This window comes from Trachurus japonicus, chromosome 21, assembly GCF_045865225.1.
Source record: "Trachurus japonicus isolate A0001 chromosome 21, Traja_1.0".
Lineage (NCBI taxonomy): Eukaryota > Metazoa > Chordata > Actinopteri > Carangiformes > Carangidae > Trachurus > Trachurus japonicus.
This window is the reverse complement of record NC_140927.1, coordinates 5,204,771-5,228,337: the sequence shown is the minus strand read 5'-3', so window position 1 is coordinate 5,228,337 and position 23,567 is coordinate 5,204,771. Positions and strand designations below refer to the sequence as shown.

Genomic DNA, 23,567 nt, shown 5'->3' with positions numbered 1-23,567 from the left:
CAATTATCTCCTCTCTACATTGTTAAAACACAAGTAAATAAAACACATTATTGTTGAAGTTTGAAGCTACAGCACATCACACCTATAACATCACATGAAACAATAATTATCTCACACCAGGGCAATGGAGTCAACAGGAGATGCAAAAACAGAAGGAAACTTTTGCCCACTAAAAGTAGACACAGTCTAATGCTGCGTTCAAGACAACTCAGAAGTCGGAAAAAAACGAGCTCCAAGTTGTAAAAAATGAATTGAACGGCGTCAAACTCAGAAATTACAGGTCGGAAACTCGGGTATCATATCAGAGCTCTGACTTTCTGACTTGACGTCACGACAACATCAAAAAAATGGCAGCCCTCGTCTTACACAGTTAGAATTTATACATTTTAAGTTATTTGTTGAGGTTTTAATGCATATTTTCTGTGTATTATTGCAGTAGCCTATATGAAATACGTGTATATTTAGCTGTGATTGTTGTATGGTGTGAAATTGTGTTCCTCGTATGTGACGGAAATAACGTTTAACTGTTATCAAGGCTATAACGTTATGTGTGCACTCATCTGCGGCGTCTCCTCTCCTCCAAAATAAACATCATTTACTGCTGCATTTATTTTTCTTATTCAGCTATGAGCCACAATACGCCAAACTTCCTTCAGGTATCCATATTTTTTTTCTTCCGAGTTCATGCAGCGTGAATGCAATGATGTCGGAAATTTCCAAGTTGGGAATCCCGACCTCCGAGTTGTTTTGAATGCAGCATAATTCTAGAAAACTAACAGCAGAGTAATACACAGCATCAACTGAATCATCATCATTAATTCTAATTGAACTACAGAAAAATGAATCCAACATGGAGGAGAAAAAAATAGAAAATGCAGTTCCTCTAATAACCACTAGAGGTCTGCTCCCATGCTCAGTCAGTCTCCATAACTCCCATGTTAAAATGTCCAAATTTACAGCAGAAATGAACATGTTCACTGTCTGATACAGAAACAGTCTCTATGGTTCATTTAATTTCATTTATGAATGCCACAAAAGACACACAACACAGTCCCTGCCACCCACACTCTCCATGCCCATTGTCCATTTTTGGATTAACCATGAGGTAGGTGGAGCGAGGCAGAGCAGAGGAGTTTAAGGGGATAAAACACTCTTTATTTACAGATGTGTTTATTTATGGCTTTATTAAACGGATTAACCTGGCCCAGCGCTGTGAAACCTGTCTGATATGTTGACCATTTGTATTTCTTACCCCCGTGTCTTTTTGAAGATGTTGTGCAGTGTTGTCATATCTAAAATACCTAAGGAACAAGGACAAAGCCTAGTGGAATAAAGCCAAGTTACATCATTTAAAGAATTATTTCTCACCTATTGTGTATAGGGTTGTTATGAGAACTGATACTTTGGTGCCAAGTCTGGGATACCTGATTTTTTTTTTTTTTTTTTAACTAGATATACAACTTTCCCCTCGACAGGCCATGTTGATTAATGTTGGAGCTGATGGGGGCAGTAGCATGAGTCTGAAGGGCTGGTCTCGGTGCAACAGCAGTTGAACCGGACTTCCATCCGCCACAACTGCCTGGTGTATGCCACAAGTAATAGGGTTAGGTATGTCGGACCACTTTTTCTCGTCAGTCGTCATGGACACACAACACTCTGCCAGTGGTGCAGCATTTGGACCAGAGTGAAAACAAATGTGTGCGAACGCAAAAAAAGAAAGAAAGAATGTATCATTTTCACGGTTGGTTGTGAAAGACACAAGTAACAACTACATGACTTCCTGTTTGTGTTGAGCCATGTTTACCATTGTAACACTGTTCTTTACTTAATGTTGCTGCCTGCACTTTAAAGGGATAGACTCTCTGCACTCCTCCCGTTAGCAACGCCAGCCCATAGCCCTACCCAGAGATTTACAACATACAGTGTTGTGAATGGACCCAAAGAAACGGCCTATTTTCGCGGCCTAAAAGAGGTTTTACCTGAAAAAAAATACACAGTTCCATTGTCCGCTATAGTCTTCTACTGCAATTAAAGTACTTCGGGGCTATTTGTAGATCATACAACCCCACTTTTAGAAAATGCTACTATCCCTTTAAAGGGGAACTATGCAAGTCTGGTCTCTTTCATGTTGCTAGTTGTCAACGAAGCGGGCAAGAAATCAATCCATATATTTGTGTAGTCTTATCTGTCAAAAACAAGAGAGTTACAAGTCTTTTAACAATTCAAAATCACTCCGAAGTTTAAATACAAAGGCTCTTTGTGCTTATATAGTGGTATCGAATGAGTATCGAGGATCGTGGAAATCCACTGGTATTGGTATTGACTTTTGAATTCTGGAATCGTGACAAGCCTAATTCTGTAATTGTCTAGTGTTGCAGGCAAATCTCAGTATATTAGAATAGACTGGGATCAGTGGTTGAACAGTTTTCAGCCCAAACACCTGTGGAAAGCAGAAGTAAACCAGCGCTGAACCCAACCACCAAGGGGCAGGAAATAGTTGGAATTGGATGTCATCCACGTGTCAGCGCCTTCACCTCATGCAATTAAGAGCCGTTCCCATCAGTGTTGCAAACTCTAACTTAATCCATCTGTGTCACCATCCAGGTCCCCATGCAGGACCTAATCTAGGCTAAATGCAAATATAATCCAATTAATCTGTCATAGCACAGGCTCGCTGATGATATTTTTACTTTCTGCTGACACATCTCATTTTCCTCTTGGCAAAATAATGTGGAAGGATAAGTTAATTTGGATAACAGAGAGCAATAATGAAAGACATTTAACACTGCGAAGATGGAGAATGCAGGATAGAGTGAGCAAAAGGCCGAGAGCTATGACTTTATTAACGAGCCGCATTCAATCTGGTGGTTATTTTCTTTTTTTGAGTTTGAGTTTTCTTTCATGGGGTTAAGGGCTAGTTATATGTAGATGGTAGAAGACCTGCAGGGGATTATAATCACTGTGCTGCTGGGTAAGAGGAGATGACCAGGAACAGCTGCAGAGGCACAGAGACAGGCAGAGTGCACTGCATTAAGCCACTTTCTGATTCACTCAGCTGATCTGTGGCTACAGCGTAATAGAGTGTGACCCATAGGTGCACTTCTATATGTAGGCACACAGTGATTCACCTCTACTGCTGGAGAAAAGTGCTGGTTTCACCAAGAGGTAAACTGCTGAAGCAAAACTATCATTTCAATGAATATGGGATTGTTTCAGTGGACGTTTTGAAGTTTTTTATCTCTCATGGCCCAGTGAACAGAGATCACACACACACACAGGCACGCACACACACACCTACACACACACACACACGCACACACACACACGCACACACACACACAATCAATCAATCAATCAATCAATCAAACTTTATTTACATAGCACTTTTCATACAAGGAAAACTGTAGCACAAATTGCTATACACAAAGACAGACAGTATAACATTAAACAACCGCTTCTCCCTTTCCCTCACCACACAATTCATTGCTGACACTAAACTAAAGTGTGTAATGAGAGGAAATCCAGGAGGTAGTGTTAAAAAGTTAAAAGAAAGACTACAGTAATCATTGTGTGTTGAGTGATCATTAAAATATAAGAAATTAAATAAGAATAAGAGATAAGATAAAAGCTCAACTAAACATGAAGTATGGTGGTGATGGTTGCCGTTCTCCAGCTGTTGACAGTATGCTGGTGATCACAAACTGATCAGTTCTGATGATTGAGTTCTTCAGTGGGACAAAGCTTTGTCACACACCTACCTTGTACCTCCTGAACAGAGAAAGGTGTGATCAGCACACATCCACTTCTTACTGTGAGCTCACTGTCTGAGGTTTCTACAGCATCATCAAAACACTAAAACTCCCTGCACTCTTTTCTCCTCACATATTCACAACTGAACTCAGTGTTTTCTGTATTAAAACCATCTAAGCTTCTCTCTCATTCAACATGTAAGACTAGTGGTGCTCTAGAGCACAGCTAATGGGGATCCTTGTACTATCCATAATAAATTAATAAACTAATAATAAACTCACAAATAACAAACAAACTTCTATGAAGGTAAATCAGTCCATGACGCAGCATCGACACAAGATGTGCAGAGGGTCATCCAGTTCAGCATCAGCATCCCTCTTTTGCCCATTCACCGTATGTACTGTCGGGCTTTGTGCAGTCAGTGTTGATGTGATGTGATGTGGCAGTGACAGGCTGCTCTGCACCAATCAGGGCTTCCACTCAGTTGCCTGTTAATTGAGTTTGGCTGTGCTGAGCAGAAAGTCGGAGGAGTTGGACTTTGTTGCAGTTCTGGACAGTTTGGACTCCATTCTATGCTCTGTTGGTTTTTCTTTCCTGTGCATCCATGAGAATGTGAGTATTTCACTTATTCTTCTGTTGTTGTGATGAATGTATGAGGAGATGTGTTTCATTTATACCATCATTCATTTATAGTAATAGTGCCAGTTTCTGTAATAGTCTGACAGTCATGTCACTTTATTCATTTCATGTATAATCCATGATGATGCTTTAGTGGTCTGTATTGATATTATGCTGTTTAAACATACATTTGTTGCTTATCATTGGAGTAATTGTGTATTTTATGCCGCATTAATGTGTTTGGTATTATTGCACATGACTCATCCCTGTTTATGTCTTCGTTTATTCTCTTGTATAGAAACCACACACAAATATACATCTGAAAGGGCATGAGAATAACCACCAGTCAAAGTGGCATGGCAGCGAGTGTGTGCCTCACTGACAATATTCATGCCACCACTATTCTCTCTGAGTGCAGTAATATAAAGAATTATTTTTTAACAACCTTCTTGAGGTGTTAAGTTTGGAGATTCAGTAATCCAGAAAGTTAATTCTTCAAACTATAAAACACGTTCAAATCTTCCTCTCCCCTGTTTGTTTGCTACCAGCTCCTTCTCCCCCAGTCAGCCAGTCAGTTGTAATCTGTTGTCTCAGTGTGTTTCCCTTTGTGCTGTTCATTCAGTGGACTTGTTACCGTCCTGCCACCAGTGTTTTGTCACTCGTTGTCTGTCGCCGGCCTGGCAGCCTGGTTACCTCTGAGTCTGTCTTCATCATTTGTTGTATATAGCATCATCCCGCCACCGTCCTGCCTGTGTGCTGCACTTACTCAGACACTTATACTGCTTTAACATAGTTTTCCATCTGGAGGTCCTGCTCACTCGACTTTCTGCACTGGAGGATCAGAACTTCAATGATACTCAGCTCAGTGAAGGTAGACAGCTCGCTTCTACACAGCCACAATATCATGCTTTTTTTTTTTTAACCATTTGACATATTGTCCTCTGCAGAAAGTTATTGTAATAACAGTGAAGAATGGCTCATTGTTGCATCTGCTTATCAGCACCTGAAACTGAACCCTCTTTACACCCTTCTCTCATTTGCACTGAAAAGCAAATAATTATATTAAAGATATTTGAAAATGTGGGATTTTGTTGAACATTTTGTAATGTCATTCAAGTTGAGAAGTGGTGGACAGTAACGGAGTAAATTTACTTGAGTACTGTACTTAAGTACATATCCAGAGGATTTGTACTTTACTTGAGTATTAGATTTCTTTGGTACTTATTACTCTTACTTGAATACATTTCCAAGACAAATATTTTTACTTTTACTCAAGTTAATTTCTAGGAAGGCTGAAAAGTACCAAAAAATACCAAAAAGTATCAGTGCAGGTGGTTTCAAAGAGTTAATTCTAAGAAACAAGAGTTAAAAGGTCCTTAAATTCATTTTGAAAAAAATATAGTAATTCACTGATGTGAAAAAGAAGAAATTTACTCTTACTCTTACTTTTACTTAAAATAAATTTAAAAGCATGTACTTTTGGATACTTAAGTACCTTTAAAAGCAAGTACTTATTTACTCTTACTTGAGTAACATGTAGACTGAGCTACTTTTACTTGTAACGGAGTAAATTTTGACTAGTAGTATTTGTACTACTCAAGTACTGGGGTCGAGTACTCTGTCCATCTCTGTCAGTCGGTAGAGCAGACGCCCCATATACATTTATTAATCCCAAGGGAAAATCAAATGTGGTCAACTGCTCACATAGAACCAGTCACACACAGCACAACAATAAAAACAGATTATAAATAGCTAAAAATAATAAACAATAACAAGTAGGGATGGGTATTGATAAGAATTTAGCGATTCCGATTCCATTATCGATATTGCTTATCGATTCGATTCCTTATCGATTCTCTTATATTCTCATTGGGTGAGGGAATAAAAGAGAAATGGGTTTGTTTGCATTAATGCAGTGGTTCCCAACCTTTTTTGGCTCATGACCCCTTTTGACATCACAAATTTCTGGTGACCCTCAATCAAGATGAGCAAGCTCAGATATTTGTATATGCTGCATTTTATTTGATCTTGATTTATATTCAAGAAAGTGAATGTATAAAGAATATAGTTGTTTAAGATTGTGAAAAATAATTAGTTAAAAAAAATAAAATAATCAATTACTAGACATTTAAGGCGATCCCATTTGAATTCCAGGCGACCCCACATGGGGTCCCAACCCCAAGGTTGAAAACACTGTATTAATGGCTCTAACATTAAAAAAGTAGACCGGACCGACCTGCCTGGACAGGTTAACACTAGACCACTGTGGCTGTGGGGCAGCTGTGCTCACAGGAGGAATTTAACAATGTTTCCATTTCATGATTTTTATGCATCTGTATCTTCTCACTAGTTATTGTTTTCATAACGTTCGTTTTTATGCGGAGTGAGCGAGTGAGCGAGCGAAAGAGAGAGAGAGCGCGCAAGAGAAAAGACACACGGCGCACCGTTTCACGTGGCTACGAGCAAAACCTGAAACGAGGTGGTTGGAAATGAGGAGAGAAAAACACAAAGAATAGACATGTAGCCTGTTCAGGAGACGTTGACCTGTCCTCCTCACGACGTCAGGGAGGGAGGACCGGAGGGTGGCTCTGGCTCACAGGTTTAGTGACGAGGAAACGTCGCTGTCAGCTGCATCTGTCAGCAGCTCCGCTCCACGCAGACACCACACTAACTTTATTTTGGGAGAACAAACGGTGACACGTGGATATAAACACTAAGCACCCTCATTTATAATGAAGATTGATTTTAACGTAACGTCACGTAACGTCATTAATCAATTAATGCGCGGGTTTCTGAACCAAACGGAATCGATAAGGGAATCGTTAAAGCAGACACGCACACGATTCCAAGAATTGATCCAAGTTGGAATACCCATCCCTAATAACAAGAGGTATATTATTATTATTATTATTAGCTATTCTTCAGATTGTGTGATGGTATAACTATTATTATTGGTGGTAATCTTATATTTAAATTGAGCACTGAGTTTTAATCTGTGGTGCCAAAAACAGTTCTCTGAGTTTTCTCTTTGTTTAGTTGTGGAAAGTTGTGGAGCTACTCTTTGTAAAGCAGAAGAGCCAAGTTAACCCCAGTGCACCAACAGCGCATGTGCTGTTTTACAGTAAGTCCTCCAGAAAGTGCACTCAGAAAAATTAACAAAAATGTGAGTGATACAAAAAAAGAAAGAAGGAAAAAGTGATGGATAATTAGGTCCCTGGTCACCACACATTTTGGGATAGGAAATATTAAAGTTCTATGTTCATTACGCGACCTTCAGATGGCTCAGGGAAAACAAGGATACTTTTGTCTTCTACATGAAAATCACTTTCATGGGCAAATGTCTCTAATGCAAACTACAGAGAGAGAAGCTTGTAGAGTAATGATACAGATAGACAGACTTTAATATAATTAATTCACTAATGAGAGAGCCAGTTGCTATTTTGCAAAGCAATTTTGCTGTGCTATAGATTAGCCAGGATCAGCGAGCGAGGTGGTGAGGTGGTAACAATGTGCTATTGTGTGTAATAGGTAACTGTTTGTTCACATCCTGTTGTGCAACATAGCAATTGATTAAAACAAAAAGTCTGCAGTCTCTTTCCGTAATCATAAAATACAAAATAATGAACAGGGTAATTAGGATGCAGTAATTAATGTGCAGAAAGAATTCTGTACAGACTTGGTCTACTTTACGCAACGTGAGACCAGTCAGACATCAATATGGTTGGACTTTTAATTGTGTTGTAGTGTCTGGCTTTTAATTGGAATGACACTGTAAAGAGGACCTTCTGTATGCAGAGAGATAACTGCTGTGATTTGGCTACACGTGAATAATAATAACATTTTTCTTGTTTTAAGTGTCTGATGTCTATGCTTGCTGCCATTAATACTTTTAGAGGAAAAGGTTGGATTATAATTGAGCCATAGTAAGTGTGCATGTTTGATAATGTACAATATGAATAATCCTATACACACAAAACATTAGCAGGTAGGTTCATATTAGAGTTCTCAATGGGTCTGGAAATTAAAACCCTACCCGGCCATCATGTGTTAAAGGGATAGTAGCATTTTTTTTAAAGTGGGTTGTATGATCTACAAATAGCCCCTAAGTACTTTAACTGCAGTAGAAGACTCTCTGCACTCCTCCCGTTAGCAACGCCAGCCCATAGCCCTGCCCAGAAATTTACAACAGAGTGAACAGACCCAAAGAAACGGCCTATTTCCGCGGCCTAAAAGAGGTTTTACCTGAAAAAAAATACACAGTTCCATTGTTTATATTATAGCGAACAATGGAACTGTGTATTTTTTTTCAGGTAAAACCTCTTTTAGGCCGCGAAAATAGGCCGTTTCTTTGGGTCTGTTCACAACACTGTATGTTGTAAATCTCTGGGCAGGGCTATGGGCTGGCGTTGCTAACGGGAGGAGTGCAGAGAGTCTTCTCCTGCAATTAAAGTACTTTGGGGCTATTTGTAGATCATACAACCCCACTTTAAAAAAATGCTACTATCCCTTTAAAGCCGGGACCCGATGTGGCCCGACTCAATTCTTGCCAGAACCCGACCCAAAAAAAAACAAAAAAAAAAACTATAACCAACATTTACATTCTTAATCATCACCAAAATGAACAGCACCACATTTTACAATAAACAACACACAGTACAACCAGAAAGAAGACTGTTTTATTTTTTTTTAAAAAGAAAAGAAAAGAAAAATAAGGAAGCCTAAGGCCCGACCCGGCCTAAGTCTTCTGTATATATTTTCAGCCCGAACCAACACATCCGGTTGGGTCGGTCCGGCCGGCCAGCCCGTTGAGAACTCCAGTTCTCATGTTGGTGATTATAAACAATAGGCTCAAACTCAGATGAGATGTAGTGATCAGCTGAAAGACACTAACATCCTCAGCTCTTCTGAGGAGAGCTGCAGATTCCACATTTGATTAACTGCTGATTATCAAGGAATGAATGAATAAATTAATTAAAGAAAAAAAACAAACAGAGCAGCACTCCTCCCAGAAAATGACTCCAGCCTTGCCACAGACCTTCTCTCTTTAAACAGCATTATGGGCTGCTGTGTTAAGTGTCATATCAATTTCAGCTGATTTCAGCAGGGAGGGAGGGACATGTGCCTGTTAGCTGAAACCACTTCTCTTCTGTTTATTGTTTTGGCCTACCCCCACAAAAGCGCTAATGATTTTCAGACCTTTCTCCTTAACTCACCCAACAGCTGTATTAGCAGCTGTATGCCCACAGAGTCAGAGACACTCCTCACTGTCTTTCTCTCTATTGTAGTGTTTCCTCATTGTTCCGGCTATACTTCCTTTATGTGTACTGACTCCATCTTCCCTATCATTCCCCTCTGTTTCAGCTCCTGTCCTAATCTGTCTGTTCCGAATTCTTCTTCTTTTCAAAGCCAATAGCTTCTTCAATAAGATGATTCCACTTAAGTTTTGTTCTTCTTATTATTATTACTTTCATAGTGAAATGAATTCAGACAAAGACCAGCTATTTTAGGGGAAGTTATTAGTTACCAGTTGTATCCAATTGTTTGGATGATGAATTGTCTCATTTTTTTTAAACTTTAACTGAAAAATTCAAAAAGTCAAAACCAGATTCATCTCTTGGAAATGAAATGAATGAAGTTGAAAAGGAAGTAAACAAATGGTGGCTATTTAACATGCGTCCTGTCCCACAAATAAGAGGAAGGGGTTGCATTCAACAGGTGGAACTGTAACATCACTCCATTATGACTGAATGTCCAAGAATTAAATACTTTAAACTGCTGAAAAAACCCTGGGACAATTAAAAAATCTTAAAAACTCAACATCCATGCGCTCTTGCTTATAAAAAACAAACAACAAAAAGGTAACTTGTGTAACAATAGACTGCCCCATGATTGCTTGCTTCCACCAGCCAAGTTGCAGTGAGTATGGACACTGTCTCTTTTAAAGTTTTGATGAATAACCAGAAGTGATTTTACAGCAGGTTATGATGTCACACTGAAGTTGACCATTGTCCATTCATATATTAACCTTTTCATTTAATCCACATATTTGATGAAGAATTTGTCAGAATTAGTGTGTGCGTTGTGGCCAAAATCGTTTTTGTGACATCACATGACCTTGACCTTTGACCTCTGACCACTAAAATTGAATCTAATACATATCTACATCCTTAAGTAGATATAAAAGTGTTCACATTCAAAGTTTACTAAATACCTAAATAAGACATCAGAATTGGATGGGTTTATGGAGAGACAACATGAAAACATGTCATGTCAGGCATAACATATGACTTATGCTGTGTCATATGAACCTTAGATGCCTCTGTGCAGTGAAATATAACTATAAACTGCAATAACCTTTATACCACCAAATGAAGCGAAGCCTGCGAGCTAGTTCAGGCAGCCAACTCGAGCTGCGCTGCGTCACTCTCATGACATCATACACACACCCTCTCAATCTGGCGGTCTATTTAAGATGGGCGTCTTACCCATCGTCCTCTTTGCTCGTCTATGACACAGCAGCATCTCTCAGCGGTACCCTATTTTCTGCCCCACCACCACCCCAGCATCCACCTGTAGGCTCCGGGCTAAGATAGTCTCTCATCACTCCCATATTCTTTAATGGAATCCTATTCTCAGGGAGTGATGAAGTCGGAGCCTTGACGCCAAACTCAAATGTATAATGAAGCTGCAATAAACATTTTAATCGTGAGTTGTCTGACTGAACTTCTTTTGAAATCAGAACACTCAATAAATCTGTGGTAAGCACAAACCTAAAAAGACAGCTATAAATTAAACCTAAAGGGAGTTATTCTACAAGATATATTACTACATAGTTCTAATGTTAGGTCAGAAGAGGGCAAAATATCAGAGGATGAGAATTAACATCATTTTAACTCTGTTTCCAGATGATCCTGTTATATTTGTGGGAAGTGCTCATTTCAGCAGAAACCTTCAACCCTTGTGTGCACGAGTGGCTGCAGATTCATTCCCACAGAGCTATCCGATTATTCGGACGTGGTCTGAAGTGGACGTCTCAAATGGAAATCTGAGCCCTGTCTGATTTTGGGGAGACGAAGTGTCTGAATCTGCAGCTGAGGGCAATTTTCTCACAATCACCATGAGTGGTTTTCTTGCTCACTAATTAACTCTAACCGAGGCTATATGCACACGCGAACACACATGCAGTCGCAGCGCAGGTGGACACGGCCTCATGTCTTCACACACACACACACACACACACACACACACACACACACACACACATACAAGCTTGTCCCTCCACCCATTACTGCTGCTGTTTCTCTACATTTCTCTCTGGGAGAGAATAATTTGGCCGTTCCCTCTGGCCTGAGAATCTCTGAAGTGGTGCTGGCCAGCAGATTCTCAGACGGAGGTACAGCTTTTGGGTGGAGGAAGCGCAATTACTCCACAGGGAGCTCTGGAAGCAATTATTCCCCCATCCAAATGCCCCAGAAACAATTCACCAACCACTATCAAACACGCACAAATTGTTCTGCCAACCTATTGTACTGAGTCCCCACATCATTGCTTGGGAGAATCATATTAACCTTGTTTGCTGTGAATACGCCCACACAACACAGTTAAGCTGGAAAATAAACACTCGGCTGCCAGATAATAATTTTGGGAGAGACTGCATATAGTAAAAGGCGATGTATGGAGATAGATGCATTTATGCAAACTGTGGGTGCATGGTTCTTGAGACGAGTAGGACAACCACGCACATGCACAGGGAATTCTGACATTTGCAGATGAAACTAAACACAATTCCAACACCCAAGTTCCCAAGACCCCTGAATACATGATATAACAGCAGCATCTGGATAAAATGCTGAGCAGTGAAGAAGCATGAACACTTTCTGTCTCCCCTGTCTTCATGCCCCCTTGCTTTTTTTTGTCTTCTTCTCTGTATAATCACATCTGCCTACATGTTTCCTTTAAAAACTCAGATTAAATCAGAGTCTCAATCAGTGCATGAAAAGTTAAAGTAACAGGAGACACGTCTTTCATGGCAAAACATTAATTTAAAAAATTGATCACTTCAATTATTCATGGATATTTTTTTTTCTTCTTTGTGGGGGGAGTCAGAGCAGCCAAGAAGGCATAAAGAGACCGTGCAAGTTTCAATCCAGAGACAACAATACGAACCGCTGCACCAAGCCACCCTGAACTGATCCCCCTGTTGTGTGCTTTCAGTCTGCTTTATATTATACCTCTGTGCCAAAGAGGCTCAAAAAACTATTACAAATGCATCAATGAGCCACAATGTTGCACTGGGCTAAATACTCAATAGAGCACCAAATTTGTATTAATCCAAATGAATGAGCTCAGGGCTCAGTGACACAGACAAGGTCTTTCCACTGTTGTTGAGTCAGTGAGAAAAATGGAGAATATCAACCTCGCCCTTTAAAAAGGTGCTTACACTCAGCATTTAGTACTGTAGTAATATATGACAGACAACCTGCCCTCCGCCGTATGTTGCTATGTTACCAAGTTTGAAGTAGGCATTGTTTTAAACTCAACTTGTTGATCGTTTTGAGGGAATCATCTTGCTTTGGTCACGGACATAGAGCCTACTGACTCTGTCACATCTGGTTAGTGGTGAATCTTCCATAAAAACCACAACTTTGCTCTGCATGCAACAATATGGGTTTAAATTCTCAGGAGTTAATTTGGTGGGTAGCCTGCAATGTCAACCTAGCAAATAAAAAGTGGCCAAAACAATGAAAACAGGGCTCAACTTGCAATAAACAAGAATTGTTTATTCAGCTGAACTCTATTGCCTTTTTGTTGTTGTTGTTTTAAGCTGTCACATGAAATCAGCTGATAGTTAAGTCAAGATGCTGAGATTCAGATGCTGAGAAACCCACTGGTGGTGAGGTTGAGTTCACAAAGGCTAAGTCTTTACTTATGGTCCAAAGAGTCACACCAAGAAAAAAAAAAAATACAGTATGAGCATTCAAGAAAATCCCTGCAACATTATACAAGAGACACCAGGCTCTACATACTTCAAATAGGGTTCCCATACTTTATGGAATTGTTCTGTTCTTTAATGTAATATGCATGTAAGGTACTCTAATGGCACTAGATCAAACACTACTCCTTGCCAGCCTTTAACAGTTGGTACCCTGTCATTGATCCATTGTAACAGAATATTCTTTCTCGCTGCATAAGTAAGTATACAGTACAGCCTATTATTATGTTTTGATGTTAAACGACGATTTGGGAGGCCCAGTATGAGAGACACAGGGTCCATCTCCAGTTTTAAACCAAATATCTTCTCCATTTCAGATAGTACATTAGCAGCACTTACATTTGCAGTTTTCGACATGACCAAAAACAGTGAGTTAGGGTACCAATTTCAATCTTGCATTTAAGGCAAGTGGGTGAGAGAGTCGGATTGAAATAATCTCTGCGGTTGGGAGACATGTGCATTCTGTGTATAATTTTTAACTGCATTGCTTGGGCACGATTACAAACTGAAATTGACTTAGCATATCTCCAGACATTCTTCCATTCTTCATCATCAATTATGATATTTAGCTCCTTCTCCCACGTGCCTTTAAGCTTCTGCAACTTATTTGGGGTCGCGAGATACATAGCTTTATACAGTAAACTTACAGATATCTCTCTATCTGATAAAAATATTAATTTCTCAACAGGAGAACTTTCATGGTTCTCCTAGCAAGTATTTCAACAAAAAAAACAAAAAGAAAAACACAACACATACACAAGAAACAAAGCACCAAACATCAGAACACAAGAGGAAATGTCAATGTGGAACAAGACACATGGGAGTGTACACAGGGATGACAACATCCAGGAGCAGGTAGAGGGGCAGGAAATAGAAGGACATGGACCTTCAATGACATGAGACAAGTAATTCAAAATAGAATAGGAAATGCAATAAGACCAAATGTTACAACCTTCTTTCCAATAAGAAATTGAGTTTATTTCCCTCTGAAATACGTTTGAGAATCAGTTAATGTACAGGTCTGATCGTGTCATCTACACATAAACTTCAGCTTTAGCTAACACTCAAATAAAACTGCATTTTTATTCCCACCAGAAATCAATTTCAGTGTTCTAAAACAGTAGCCCACACAGGAAATCATGCTGTGCATTGGAAAATACGTCAGGCCAGATGTGGCAGGGCAGGGGAAGTGGTGTTCCAGGTGTTACGTTCAACATTTGATTACTATTTGGACCCCAAAGCAGATTCATATACTCTCAAACAACCGCTTACTGAAAACAAAGGTTTATTGGCCAAACCACAGCAGGCTGGAGTGTAGGGGGGGGGAAAGCCCAGCGGTGCAGGAGACTCCAGCCAGGGAGCGGAGCTGGGTTTGCATTAAAGCTGCAGGGCAACGGCAGAGCGGGGAGAAGGAGCGAGCAATGGTGTGGCTGATTATGGCGACAGAGCGCGGGCACAGCAGGTCACAGCGGCGCAGCTGACCCAGGAGCAGGTGGCGGTATACTGGAGTTGACAGGAAGAACAAAAAGATCAGAAAGTTGTGTTCACGGCAAAAAACTTAACTGATTCCCAAGAGATTCCAGAGGCTGAAGAGTCAGAGAGGCACGGGAGGAGGACCGGAACAATCTGGTGAAGGAGGAGACGGAGGAGAAGAGTGGGCTCTTCTGCTGAGCGTGATGAGCTGCAGGTGTGTCAGACAGCCAGCGCTGTGCTAGGCCCTTTTTATATTTTGATGCAATGTTCCTGCTTTATTCTGTCAGATGCCACACAACCTGTTAGCTTCCCCCCTGTTAAATGGATAGTTCACTCAAAATTCAAAAAACTCATTATCTACTCACCTTCATGTGGACTAAGGGCTGGGAGAAGTTTCAGAGTCCTCCGTGGCTTCTCTGAGTTACAGGGGGTCTCGACGTAGCAGTGCATGTCCATATAACGGTTGCAAATGGATACCACTTTTCTTCGTAACAAAAAGACACACCAAATAACATGCTCCGTCTTTTATTGAAGCCCCGATATGCGAAATTGTCCCGAAAAAAATGAAATAAGTCTATATTTCAAGCTTGTTTTGTAGCGGAAGCTCCTCTTCCTGGTTCGTCCAAGCTTGAAATATAGACTTATTTAATTTTTTCACACTCCGTGGCGGGCGGCTGTGGCATGACACAGAGTTTCTTGGACCGTGGATGAGAGTGGGGCAACTGGTTAATGCTCTGTCTGATCCCCCAGCGGGAGGGGGCAGACTCGGCTCATTTTGGTCAATGGGAAAGGGACCAGATGCTGATTGTTAGCGGGTCGACCCGCGTTTAAAAAACCTGTGTCGACCCGCTAATTTTAGTGGGAAAAGAGTCATTAAATTAGTCTTTGTTGTAGTGGGGCAGAAATTACAGGATAATATTTAATTCTGGAAACAAGCACCAAAATTGTCACACATATTCCTTGGGGATTGCTCTCATAATAAAACCCGTTAGCCACCTAAAATTTCAAGATGATGGCCAATTTTTAAGATAGACACAATATCGCATAGACTTGTCTTATTTGAATGATATTGGTGTCAAATCATACATTTTTCATGTAGAATCCGAATTTGGATCTATGGACTTACTTACTGGATCCCTTGTGCCATATCAGTCCCGGAATCCTAATATTATGCTAAATTATAGGTTCATGTTGCGTCTGATTCGGCTAAAATGAATGAAAGTCTTGAAAATCGACCATCATCTTGAATTTTTAGGTGGCTAGTATGTGTGCCAATTTTGGTGCTTGTTTCCAGAAATGAACGTTTATTATAGCTATCTGCCTCACTAAAATGAACAATAACATCCAACTTGATCACTGTTAAAGCTCCAGTTGGTAACAATTATTCAGTCATATTTGCTGGAACTGTCACTATATTCTGATAGCCGGACATTAAATGGGTAATTTAGGACAAAATTCAACTCCTCTGGCTCCACCTACAGCCTGCAATCGTATTTTCCAAAATACCAAGACGCGGATTTTACCTTCATTTTCGTCAACTTACCAACTGGAGCTTTGATGAATGATTGAAATTACAATGGCAGCAATTATAAAACATCTTTACAGGGTTATGAATGAAATAAATCATTTATTCATTTGTTTTGACTACTCTGTTACAGCCGACACATGAGTTCAGGTATAAGAGTCAGGATCAGTGGTATTGAGATCGCCAACATGAGATAATTACGCCCTTTTATGTTTTTTTGTGAAATACATTCCATCTCTCTGCACCAGCCCGTCTAGAGCTTGGCCCCTTCTTTAAAAATATACACCAGTTGTAATGAAACTGAATCCAGCTGTCTGAAAGCACTTGACCCTCAAAGCTTTGCCTGGGAATTGGCCTGTTTGATTTCCAGCCTGTACATCCACGCTACGTGATGGCGGACAGTGTGTGGTGAGCATACGGCCTTGTGTGTGTGTGTGTGTTCTTGTACTTACTACGTTGTGAGGACTGGAACAAGTTTTTAACCAACAGAGTGAGGACATTTTTGGGAAGTGAGGACATTTTGGCCGGTCCTCACTTTTTCCAAGGGCTAAGAAATTAGGTTTAGAGTAATGGTTAAGGTTAAGGTTAGGCATTTGTTTTGGATGGTTAAGGTTAGGGTAAAGGGCTAGGGAACACACTATGTCCTCACAAAGATAGCATTACAAGGATGTGTGTGTGTGTGTGTGTGTGTGTGTGTGTGTGCTGGTCCAGCAGGACTCAGAATCAAACGGGCACTGCTGTGTGTGTGTGTGTGTGTGTGTGTGTGTGTGTGTGTGTGTGTGACTCATCTGTGGAAAGGTAGCATTTTTAAAACTGTCCAATTATCCTGACAAGCTGCAAGTCATGTCGTCATGGTGACCACCCCCCATCCCCATCCTCATCCCCAGTGAAAAAGGAAGCAACGCTGACGCTGCACAGGATGTAAGTCACCAACACTGTACAGAGTGGGGGGTTATTCCAGCCGGGGCATATGGAAGCAGTTTTTGGTGCCGAGGAGGGTGTCAAGGCAGGGATCTTTGGGAATGTACCCCCCCCTCAACCCCCGCCACCCCATCCACCTCCTGCAAGCAAGCCAAGAGATGTCTGGTGGGGTTTTTAAAAGTAGGGAAGAGAGACGTTAGATCAGATTAACTCACTCCACGTGCCTAATGGGCTGTTACATAGGTCTGACACACACCATTACCCACCATTTACACCTCACAGGCACAGAGAGAGGCCGAGACAGAGACGCCACCTCCACACTGCATCCATGTACAGCTCTGGAAAAGATTAAGAGACCACTCCCAAAATGATCCGTCTCTTTGGTTTTACTAGGTATGTGTTTGAGTAAAGTTAAATTTAAAAAAAATGTTGTTTTATTCTATCAACTACTGACAACATTTCTCCCAAAATTGAAATAAAAATATTGTCATTTAGAGCTTTTATTGGCTGGAAATGACTAAACTAGTCTAAATAACAACACATATCAAGTCTTTTCAGACCTTGAATAATAATAATGCAAAGAAAACATGTTTTATTTATTCCTAAACAACACAGCAAGAATATTCTAACTCAGGGAGAGTTTATAAATCAGTTTTTTGTGGGATAATGTCAATGTTTAATCCCAGCAGTGGTTTTTATAATCTTCCTATAAAACCAGATGTGGTTCAGGTGATGACCTCATCACTGTCTCATTAAGTAGAATGAGTTGTGTTTATGTTGGTATTAAAAAAAGAAAAGAAAAGAATGACTGTCATACATGTAGAGATGCTTTTAAGAAACATTTGTGAAAGTGGTCTCTTATTTTTTTCCAGAGCTGTATGTATGTGTGTATGTGTGTGTGAGCGGAAAAGGTGGCAACTCTGAAAAAAAAGATGATGATGAGGAGGAGGGATAAGGAGTGTGTGTGTGTGTGTGTGTGTGTGTGTGTGTGTGTGTGTGTGTGTGTGTGTGTGTGTGTGACTCCTCTTGAACCAGCTGGGTGGGCGTGCTGAGGTAAAAAGCAGACTTTATTGGATAATTAAGAGGAACTGAGTCGTTCTCATTACTGCACCCCCCCCTCCTCCCCCCTCCCTCCCCTCGTTGGCCTCAGACACTGACACAGAGTCGAAAAAGAAACACTCCAAACACAAAGACTCCACAAGCGGAAACATCACTCGGCCACAGTTTCATGTTCAGCCTGCCCATTCACTTCCTGAAGTAAGATTCTCTTCCTCTTTGGATCACAACATTGTCACACACTGTATCACTGTGGAGCAGAGCTGTCCACACCAGGCCCTGGGTTTTACCCCCCTCCCTCTGCCCCCCGTGGGTCCCAATTCGCTTTGCAGTCTCAGCACGCTTCACTGTGGGATGATATGCGCCACGGCACGGCCCCAGAGTTTAAAACACAGCACAGAGGATCTGCATGTGTGCAGTAAATCTGTGCGGCGGTGAAACATGCAGGACAGCACCCAGACAACTTAAAAAATTATCTTTTGAAGCTATAAACAGCAAATCTGGCAGCAGCGACGCTCACTTCACATGGAACAGGTTGTCCGTATTTTAGGAAAGACGGCTCGACATGAAAGGAACGGGGGGAGAAGAGAGAAGCGAAACGGCAGCGGAGACAGTGCCTGTATTCCCCTCGTAGGGATGGCAGCTGGACCGTGTTAGCACGTCGGAGCGCGTTATCGCCGGGACACAACACAAAGCAGGCCCGCAAACAATTCTCTTCGCTAACCGCCGCCTTTACGTTAAATACAGGCTTTGGCGTCTTAGCCATGAACCGTGGGGGCCTTGAAGCCCAAACACAGGCTGACAGTGCAGCTGTACACAGACCAGAGTTTGGAGTAGAGAGTCTGGCTGACTCTGGAGCTGCTCTGCTCAGAGCGGGCATGGGCCTGGGCTTCGTCAGGCCGTGAGGCCGCGGCGCGCGGGGAGGAAATGAATACTGTTGAATGGGATGAAGTGCGTAAGCTAAAAAGGCTTGTGTAAGGACAGAAGAAAGGACTCCCTGATGAGCCAAGGAAATGAATACAGTAAAAACAATAATTGATGTGAATGAAAGCAGCTCTGCGCAGGGCTTTGCATTGTATCATTGGAAATTAAATCTGAATCAAGTGGATTGGGATACAGAGGATAAACATGTATGTTGATGTCAAGGGAGGGAGGGGGGCTATAGGGACATGCGGAAAAAAAAAAAAAGTTCACTTTGCCAAGTGACAGAGTAGAGCAGCATTTTTCAACCTTGGGGTCAGGACCCCACGTGGGGTCGCCTGGAATAAAAATGGGGTCGCCTGAAATTTCTAGTAATCACTTAAAAAAAGAATTACTGATACACATATTTTAACTAATTATTATTCTTTTAAAATTATAATTAAAAACACCACACACCATCTTAAAGCCCCAGTGTGTAACTTATTTGGCTTTTTATTAGCAAAAATCAAATATGTCTTTCATAAATACGTATTTCACTTAAGTGGAATCACACCCGCATATAATGAAAGCTTTCTCATACCTTAGAATGAGTTGTTACAAGTCGTTACAAATACATAAGTGGGCGACGCACCGAACCGAGGCGGCCATGTTGCATCGCCATTTTTTACGTTGAGTGGCAGCGTGACCGTAGGTAACCACGGAAACTCAGCGGAGCTGTGGGCTCGGCCTGTTAAAACTGTCACCACTGTGTAGTGTGAGGAAGGACAGAGGCACTGGTGTTGCATTCAGGTGCAGTCAGGCAGACGGCCGTCGGCAAACCAACCGGATGTCATTTTACTCCACCAGAGAAAGACGGTAAAACAATACCACATCACCATGACAACATATTGTCAGGCCTGTATTGTTTTGCCTCGTGATGGCGGACCACTTGTTTACATAGACGCTTGTTTATCCTGTTACATGCAGCGTCTGTTGTCTGACTGACGTCTGCCCCATTTCACGTGAATGCAACATCAAGAATACGTTCAGGTAGACAACCGCACCACTAGAAGGGGGGAATTCCTACATATTATACCTTTAAACAACTGTATTCTATACGTTCAAATAAAATGCAGTATATAAAAATATCTGAGCTGGCGCAGCTTGATTGACGGCCAATCGTCGTCGCCAGAAATTTGTGATGTCAAAATGGGGTCACGAGCAAAAAAAGGTTGGGAACCACTGGAGTAGAGCCCTAACCCTAAACAAATGGGAGCTAGTCGAACCTGGAATGACATCTTCATCATCTTGATTGAATTTCCAGGGCTTAACCCCTCTCTGCTTTTACACTACGGTCGTCATAACTCAATCAGGAGAAGTTTCACCTCTGAGTCCAGAGCTTTTTTCTAAACCAGCTAAAGGCCCTGAAGGTCTAGCTGTTCCATTAAAAGGAGGAAAATGGAAGAGAAATCACAGAAGCAGGGTCACATTAGCATCTTTTAGCATTCAATCATATTCAGACACTGTGACCACGTGCTATGTAAGGATTACGCTTCACTTCTACCTGTGTTTTTCTGCTGTGACACCTACCCGCCCTCAGTTTGGGGGTCATTTAACCTCCCTGGCTTAAAACTGCTTGGACAATAGCGAGCAGCACAATGACTTCTGATTGGACGCTCGGTCTGATTATCCCTGCAACCTGATGATTGTGAAACTGAATGGGATTGTGCTGCTTCATTCAATCACGGGTGAATATTTCAATTACAGGCTGCAGGGCTCAGTGTATTGTCCTGATCCGAGGTCACACAATGGGCAGAGTGCAGTCCTGAGTATTGGGTGGATAAAATGCAGCGTGGGTGAAGTGTAACTCTATGTAGCCTTTGTTTTATATAAAGAATATGGTGATTTTTCCTTTTTTTCCAGTTGTGGAGAGTTTGGACGGTGGAATGGAAAACTGACAGAGAGAACAAGTTTGGTTCTTATAGCCTGTTTGCTTTTTGTGGTTGTAAATAGACGTTTTGGCGCCTAAACTCACCCCCTGTGGATATCCCACATTGTTTCTGGCTCTACATGTGAATTCATATTGCGAAAAAAATCACACTGATATTTCCAAAGCTTGTTCAAACTGGTGCCTGCACCATATGTTTCTCAGTTGATGGTGTTGCCTACCTTTGAAACAACTCTTTTTGTCTCAAGTGTGTCTTCACTACTTTTTCCATCTTATAGTTCTCAACAGTCAGGGTGGCTTCACCCAACCTGACCCGGCCTCAGGAGAGACAAGCCCCCAGCCACCTCCCCCTCTCTCCAAAGGGTGTGAGGAAGCTGGGACTGGGCCCCCCACCTATAAGGCCACACCTGAATCAAGATTAGATCTTGTTTACACATTTTATTTCCTGCAGCACGTTGAGCTGAATGAAAGTCGACTGCATCAGGTGCAATATTTGAACATGTAGCTCGATTTGTCCTAGTCATTGCTATGTGTTTTTGTTGTTGTTGTGTAAATTCTCCTGTTATCTATTCACGAAAATTCAAAAGTCTGTTTTTCATCAGTAATCCCCCCCATCAACAAACTGAAGTGTTCCTTTCAGCTCTGAATTAGCCGTTCATATCATTCATATCTACATGGAGCAGGTAAGCTCAGTGCTGGCTGCCATGTGGTGTCTCCATGTTTTTACGTTCAGTGGCAGCGTGACCGTAGGAAACCACGGAAATTCAGTGGAGACACCGGAGCTGTCGGCTCAGGTGGAGGTGGCGTCTGTGAAAAGTCACCGCGGTAACGCAGTGAGGAGGAATGGAGCGTTACACTGATGCTGCATTCACCTGCAGTCGGGCAGACGGCCGTCGCTAACAAACCAGATGTCATTTTAGTCACAGAAGTCCAGAGAAAGCCGGTAAAACGTGGGTCAGGTAAACAATACCACATCGCCATGACAACATATTGTCACGTGTATTGTTTTGCCTCGTGCTGACGGACCACTTGTTTACATAGAGGCTTGTTTATGCCGTTACGTGCAGCGGCTGTCGTCCGTCTGCCCAATTTTACGTGAATGCAGCATGAAAAATACGATTGAGGTGCTTGTGATATACAACCGCAACGCTATATGGGAGTAATTCCTACACAATGTACCTTTAAGCCTTTAAATCACCTCTAATGGTCAGCTATACCTGCCTAAGTAGTCCACTGCTGAGACTTCCCTCTGGTTCTTGTGATTCCAAAATATAATATTTTTAAAAATGATATTTTATTATACATTTCTTCTACAGTAGCCAGATCCAGAGCCAGAGCCAGGGAAAATTGTTTTCTTTTTGTCCATCCATCCACCCTATCCGCATGGAAACAATAGTTTACTAACATCATAATTGAATTTCAAATTTGGCACAAATATTAATTTGGACTCAAGGATGAACTGATTACATGTTGGTGGTCAAAGATCACTGTGACCTCACTAAACATCACTCTGGCCTTGTGAACACAAGAAATCCAGAGGGAGATGCTTTTAAAGAGGCAAAATAATATCTGCTTGGATCCAAGGATGAACTAATTAGACGTTGGTGGTTAAAAGTTTTGTAAAGGTTTATTATATTCTTATGTTTTCTCTATTATTTTCTCCGCAACCACAATGCAATATACGCCACCAGCTTTGGCCTGTAGCGCTGCAGGAACAATGCTGATAAAATATCGACAGTTCAGAGCAAGAAAGCTAATTAAAACATTTACCTCATACACTGACATTTACGGTGCATTGATTATTTTTTTTTAAATGTCAATCATGCATTGAATAACATACGAGAAGACATTCCCACCATAAAGGTGTCTGGTAGCTGCCGGTTGCCTGGGCTGCTAGTGAATCCAATCAAAAGCATTCTTCCATTCATTTCATGCATTGATACACAAATATGACAGTGTCAGTCTGTTTAATTGGAGCTTTCCATCTGCACTTGCAGCGGTTCCTGAGTAAATAGTAAACCTGTGACCACACCATGATCTATCTTGCACTTATCATCTTCTGTCAATATTCTGTTAATCATTACTCAGTCACATTCATTCCATTAATAGCTGATAAACTAAATGTCAAACATGAACAATTACAGACCAGTTGTAAAAAATAAAAAAAAGGCAAATTCCAGTGCACTTCTTGAAGATGTTTCACATTAAAATACAACAAGACAAAAGGGACATTATGCACTTGAGCTGGCTGGAGACCTCAGATTGTGAAACATCCCCGCAGGAAGTGCTGTGTTTTCTTGACATGCACTTAGCAACAGCTGAAAAATAGCATCTGGCAACAGAGTGAATCTGAAGAGCTGCAACCATCAGTTGTGTTGCCCCGA

General features: G+C 41.3%; 1 long non-coding RNA gene across 1 annotated transcript in view; it reads left to right on the top strand.

Annotated features, from left to right (window-relative positions):
* LOC146964679 (uncharacterized) overlaps nucleotides 1-23,567 on the top strand; it is a 281,362-nt gene that overhangs the window by 173,899 nt on the left and 83,896 nt on the right. The window lies entirely within an intron of this gene.